Raw genomic sequence first — 6,938 nt, forward strand, 5'->3', positions numbered from 1 at the left:
TTAAAATGGTTCTATAATTCACGTTTTGTGACTGAAGTGTAAACTAAAGATTACACAATAATTGCAGACCTACACAACTCATTTACAAACCTACACAACTCATTCACAAACCTTTTTGTGTCAATAGGTTGTGGTCAAATAAAGAGAGAGTCAACAAATAGGCTACTAATATTTAGTGTACACTGTAAAAAAATCCAACTAATGAAATGTTGGACGGGCAAAAATATATAAGTTAAACCAATTTTTTTGTTTGAGCTAGTTGAGAAGATCTGTGTTTAAAATATTAAATGAATGGTTATTTTCAAATCCAGTCAAAATTCAGAATGGCTAGTGTTGACTGAACTAATTAAGACAAATCAGGTAAGTATGTGGACTTATGACAGCTATGTTTCCTGACAACAAAATGCTCATAATATTACTGTTATTTGGTCACAAAATGTAATTGTAAGAGTTGTTCAGGCGTGAATGTATGTGCTTAAAGTTTAAATATGCGGTCGGTTAATAAAGATAGCGTCTATTTAAAAATGTGCTCGGACACTTTCGGACGTAGATGAGCTCCATATGAGCTCCAGAAAATCACACTTAAGCGCTCACACCCCGCCCAGCGCAGCCTCTCCTCAGCAAGCCCATCAGACTGCTGGCTCTGATATCTCTGTGGCGTTTAAACATGTGATTTAATTCATTTTGATTTCTCATACTTAACAATGAAAGGGTTATGTTTTAAATCATATTTTAGGATTGCACTTAATTGATATTGCTGTTGAGTGATGTTTCATATCTTTTACATTTGTTATAACCGGACTGCATGCGAACGTGAACTTCAGAGCTGAGGAAGCGGGTGGAGAAATAGTCCCAATATCATAACAATCTTAAATAAAACTTCTAAATATGCCCGTGTGTGTACCCGTGTGCGCGCGTGCGTCCGCGCGACCCGCTCACGCGCGCGTGTGTATGTACAGTATGTGCGTGAGTTTTTAATTTAAAAGGTCTTAACTTAACTCGGAAGGATCTGAATCACAGGTCATTTCATCTGAGATCATTCCGCATGTAACAGCCGGAATCACTCACTGTTTCCCACAACGACACAAGTCATCAGCCGTTTCCTCAAGGTCACGTCAGGTAAGTGTTTGTAAATAAATGTTAATTTTAGACTATATTAATTGGCAAAGACGCAAATACTCGACCTTTTTGTAAACATATAAGTTATATAAAGGTGTGTTATGTTATGTGTCCGAGTTAAAGTGGAGCTATTTTAGTTAAGATAATACCGGACAGGGTTTAGGACTCCGTCTTAATTATAATTGGGACATTTTTACAAACAAACCTTATAAAATACAATACTAGTGTGCATTTTGAGACAAAACAATAGCACTCATATGTTAACAGGTGTCAGTATTTTAGTCAGTGATAAGTCCTGTCCGAGAAAACCGCCCAATAGTGTTTAATTCAATTACGTGTGATGTCTGAGGGAAACTTGGCAATTTTAGGGTATAAAATCTTTCACCGTCAAGCTTTATTATATTAAACATGTTATTTATGTATGTGTGTGTGTTTATATTCCTCTGTTTATTAAACCAGAGGGGTGGAGAGGCAGACCAGACCACCACCATACGCAAAGATGAGCCTCGAGGCTTGACAGTAATTTTTTCAAACTGAGGAGTTCGGACTCCGGACCGTCATTTCTGCTTGTTTGTACCCTGAGGTAAGTAAACTTTCTACATTTTTGAAACGATATTACTGAAATATGTAGTATAATTAGTTAATATTTATTTTGTTAGAGTAGGTCTTGTGCTAAATAGTGATACTAGAAGCTACATTTATAATATAAAAAAATACTGCTGGTAACGTTGAAGCACTTGACGGGCTTCGTCAACCGTCAGTTATAAAAGCTCTGTTAAATACATTTTGTTCCTGGTTTTAATGAATTACGTTACAGTCCTGCTTTATTTCTTTGTCATTTTCAATTAAATTGCCAAGCACAATAAGACAGCTGTGTTGTAAGGAGACGAAATTCGAGACAGGGGTGTTATTTCAATGAAGCGCGTGGTCAAAGGAACCGGGTGGAAGACGGTGGAAGGGAAATTATATGTAAATGTTTGTCGCAGTTTTACACATATTCCGTGAGTATTTTTCACTTGTTCACGAGTGTTTTATCAGGGTTGGAGCTAAACCTTGAAGGAAAGAGGAAACTGCTGGCCATAGTTGAGAACATTCCGCCGGTCTGTATTATAAATGCACGATTGCAGTGCAGCGTTTGTATCCGCAAGTCTAGATATGCATGTTTTCTGTGATGCACACAATTAATTAATGTGATGGTAGCTGTTAAGACACTTACATTTAACATTCAAATGTTTTAAAAACCAAACGTGTTCAGGTTTTTATGTGTATTTGGTTTGTGAAGTGTAATTTTTTTTCCTCTCCCTCACAGATAACCATGGTTAATAAATGGTCAGACACGTCACTGGCTTTAAAATATAAACCCCATTGATGCAAAAAGGTAAGGTGCTTAAAAGGACCTTGTAAGACTTCGTCACTAATGTTCATTAAAGAGAAAATAAAAAGAAATCTGTGTTTTGTAGCTTTAATGATAATTCTTACTGTATGTATTTCATTTAGAATTTAGCATTAAAGACTGTAAAGTGTTTGAGGATTTAATTTAAATTCTGTATATTTCACACTATTTTTTTATTGAACATTGTATTTTGAAAAATACATCACTAGTCAATTGCAACCTCAAGTTAATGTAGACTTTAAGGAACTTGTTTGTCTGAAAGTGGATATATAAAGATTTTTTGTTTTAAGATGCTGCATGGAATGACAATGTAGTTTGGAACAGACTTGGTGAAGAACATGGAAACATCTCTTAATAAAATGGCCCCAAACATCATCAGGAGTGCAAAAGAAGGAAGTAAAAACATCTCTACGCCAATCTCATTGGAGAGGAAACCACAGAAGGTGCTTGTTCTTTGTCCAGTGTAAAGTAGCCTTATTTGCATAGTCAATGTAAAGGTTCTAGCACCTATAAATTGTATAAGTGAAAATATGAAAATAATGTTAGTATAAACTTTTTCCTTGCCATTGAAGAGTAAACTTGTTAATTAAGAGACGCTGGCTGAGAAAGAGTTAAAGTTTACCCACAAATTAAAATTGTTGTCACTTTCTTCAGCAATTTTGAAAAAGTATGGTAATCGAACAACAATGGTGCCCATTGACCTGCATTGGTATTGTGTCCATTAAATTGCTAGCAGAGTTGTTCGGTTACAGACATTCTTCAAAATCTTTTTTGTGTTAGTGTTCTGCTAAAGAAAGAAAGCTGTGAATGTTTGAAATAACGAGTGAGTGAATGAGTTTTCTTTTTTGAGTAAAATGTCCCTGTAATTGATATCTGTACCTAATGTACAATAATTTGTATCTTTGTAGGTCTGGTGAGGAATGCTGCACTTCTGTTATTGCAAGCATTATTTCAAGAAAATCCCAGCTTCCTTTACTGTGTAAATAGTGTAAGTATAGTCTTCTGTAATTTAGTTAGCATTTGAGGCACTTTGTTTAAAGTAACATTCAATGCAAATATAAAAATATTACTCTGTTTACCCTTAATTAGCATACAGCTACACATCAATTATTATGAGTCTTGTTGGTTCGTGAGTGTCGCTTGCCTAGTTGTCATACTTTATTTGTGTTATTATGGGATAATTTTAAGTCTATTTGATGGCTTCTGTTAATTGGTAAAAAGCACTTAAAAGGTGAATTGTTTGTTTTACAGGAACCCAAAGGTCCCACACCAACCATAGTGTTCAACGGCTCTCCTGATCTTTTCAAATCTGAATGTATCAACTTTATAATGGACAATGTGAACTTAATATGTGGAAGACATTGACATCACAGGCTGTGGAATGACTGTGTCACAGGTCGGAGAAGCGGACCGCCCCTGTCGCGGATCACGCTCCTCCTAGTTCCACCTCGAGGAGGTCCCAAAGCACCCCAATGACCAGAAAACCAGAGATAAGTAAAATATAAAAATAGAAACTTTATTTAAATTATTTAAAACTAAAGTGGGGAATGGGAAAGGGAATCTAAAAATCTCGCTTCTCGCCCTCAGGGGGAGTTTTACGGGGCCAGGGACGTTGGAGAGGTTTCCACGTGACTCCAGCTGGAACACCGCTACAGAGCGTATCTGGGTGGGTTGGGCACACAACGTCGCGCCGGCCCCTGATGGCATCCACAAGGGTCCAAGACCCTCCTAAGGTGAGTACGGACGACAAGGACACAGCACAACACTTCAATAAAGCTTTGTGTATTTCCGTTTCAAGAGGTTCTTACTTGACTGTTGAACAGTGTTTCTTCTCTCTCCTAAGCTCCTAGCCGTAGCAGAACTACGTATTTCAGCACCCGAAGGACTAACAACCCAGCCGGCATCTGCAGCGTATATCCAACGCGATCAAACTTCACTCTGACAAGTAACTTCCTATACACAACCACGCCGTCCTTTCGCCCGGACCAGCCCCGCACTCTTTCCGCCCGCTACCTAGCGGTCGCCGGATCAGCAGAGCCTGCGGACTCTTCGGAGGCTGGTCTTCGTTGTGCTGCCCAAGGCGGAAGTTGACTCGCCCGAAAATCGACCCTTCCAGTAACTTCTACCTTCTCTCTTTATATCCTCCTCCCAGGCGTGGCTCGCCCAACCATCGCTCGCCACGTCACTCACACAGCTGTGCCTTGTTTCAGCGAGTGCGTGGATTCCCGGGGAACCCTGAAGTGCCGGTGTCTGTACAAACCGGTCCGGGCGGAACCTCTTCACTCTCCTTTTGGTTCCGCCCCGCATAGTCACTCTGTGACAACTGTTTGCGTTTTTTTTTCTCCTCAAAGTTCAATACCCTTTTGCCATTAAGCACACAGTGACTTTAATTTATAAAATATATGCTTAAGTTTTAATACCTGTACAAAACAAATGTACAATCAACTTGTGTAAATTGTCATTCTATTTAATAGATTTTTCATGAATTGTCTTTAAATGCATTGTGATATTGGTAACACTTTACAATAAAGTTCATTAGTTAACATTAGTTAATGTATTAACTAACTTGAACAAACCATAAACAATACATTTGTTACAGTATATATACATCTTTGTTAATGTTAGTTAATAAAAATGTAAGCTTTAATTGCTTGTTCATGTTAGTTCAGAGTGCATTAACTAATGTTAACAAGATTTTAATAAAGTAATTGTTGAAATTAACATTAACAAAGATTAATAAAGGCTGTATAAGTGCAGTTCATTATTAGTTCATGTTAACTTGTGTAGCTAACTAATGTTAACTAATGAACCTTGTTGTAAAGTGTTACCGTGATTTCTTTTCATAATTTCAGACACTGTAAAAGTTACTAAAAATGAATACTGCATATACTGTACAGTATCTATGCGTAAGGGAAATAACTTAAACAAAATTTTTAATGTATAGTGTAATTAAGAGTTTAGCTGTTTAATACAGAGATGCAATTTATTTATATATATTATTTATATATAAACGTATGTATGTTTATTAAAAAGTGAAAATGCTTAATGGAAATAATTAAATAACTAAATGGTTGAATGTAATGAGACATTTTAAATGTAAACTAAAGTTTTGCTGTCTAATACAGAATAAAGAGATGTGATTTTAAGTAATTTTTATAGATTTATATTTCTGTATAATACAATTACTAAATAGTAAACTTTTATAATTTTCTAGATCGGTTATAATTTCTTATCAATAATAAATTATTCTCATAATAATAATAAAGAACCTTTAATGGTTCTAAATAGAACCATCTAACTTTGATTCAAAGAACCATTTGGGGTTCTTTTTAATGAACCCATTAAAGTGGTTCTATATTGAACCATTTAGGGGTTCCATATATGAAGCGGGTGATAGAACCATTTCTGGTTCGATATAGAACCATTTTTTTTAAGAGTGTAGAACATCCGTGTATTACACCACACACCATCGCGCGGTTTTAAAAAAATTACACCGATAATACCATGCATAATACCCACGCTGCCTCGCTTGTCAATTGACAGACTGACAGTTTTATGTCAACAATATGGCCGCCGCGAACATTGATGACGTAGATCGAATAAGCCCTATTAACTTGATTGGTGAGTGACATCATTGTGCCGAGAGAGCCACTTAAAAGCATAACAACCAGTCTGATCTCATGATACTTTAATTCCAGTTGTCAGACGGCTTGTGCAGCTCCGCATGCAGTTGACGCGCCTATCAACATGCGTCTTAATGGATATTATTTAAAGCTTTAGATCCAAAGCAGAAAAGACAAAAAGCACAATGAAGGTGAAGTAAAGTGTTTTAAATTCATATTTATTCTTGACTAACCATGCAATGATTTATAACACTCCAAATCCCCAGATTCAGTATTAGTCCAGTGTTTTATGTTAGAAATGCTTGTGCGCATCAATAAATCAAAATCTTTCATACGTGTTAAAGAAATAAACACTTTCATTTATGATAAGGTGGTGTGTGACCCCTGTTAGCATTTTAAAATAATGCACATTAAGTCTAAAGTTTGCATATCTAGAGAATTATTTATGTATTTTGGTTTGTTTACCACTGCATTCTGATCATGCCTTAGTTTTTAAGAAAATTGGAAAATCTGTTGAGTTGTTTGTTATAGTTTTTCCCACAGCTATTTTGGTTTTATGACTGTGCTGACAGGGCCCCCTCACAAAGTTGTGTAGGTCTAGGATCGGCTCTGTTTGTGAAAATAATTTCTTTGGCCAAAAATATTTTTAAATAATATGCTAAATACATTTTGTAGAAAGTAAAAATAAATTAAATATTTTTTGAATTTGAAAATATATTTAGTTTTAACCTTCATATATGATAATATATTTCAAAATGTAATTCAGGGGAAGAAATAAATGTTTAATTTTATAACCCATACCG

The 6,938-nt window shown here is 35.9% G+C and overlaps 1 long non-coding RNA gene across 4 annotated transcripts; it reads left to right on the plus strand.

The window, feature by feature from the left end:
- Nucleotides 1-971: 971 nt before the first annotated feature.
- LOC129440550 (uncharacterized) lies at nucleotides 972-5,662 on the plus strand. 4 transcript variants are annotated; one of them, XR_012357652.1, is made up of 7 exons: nucleotides 972-1,119; nucleotides 1,579-1,702; nucleotides 2,429-2,497; nucleotides 2,803-2,955; nucleotides 3,421-3,500; nucleotides 3,764-4,245; nucleotides 4,356-5,662. It is a non-coding gene; the product is annotated as an uncharacterized lncRNA (long non-coding RNA). The 4 variants fall into 4 exon arrangements; XR_012357654.1 differs by having other exon boundaries at nucleotides 2,837-2,955; XR_012357653.1 differs by lacking the exons at nucleotides 972-1,119; nucleotides 1,579-1,702 and adding an exon at nucleotides 1,847-2,120.
- Nucleotides 5,663-6,938: the final 1,276 nt, after the last annotated feature.

The sequence above is a fragment of the Misgurnus anguillicaudatus genome, chromosome 15, assembly GCF_027580225.2.
Source record: "Misgurnus anguillicaudatus chromosome 15, ASM2758022v2, whole genome shotgun sequence".
Taxonomy (NCBI): Eukaryota; Metazoa; Chordata; class Actinopteri; order Cypriniformes; family Cobitidae; genus Misgurnus; species Misgurnus anguillicaudatus.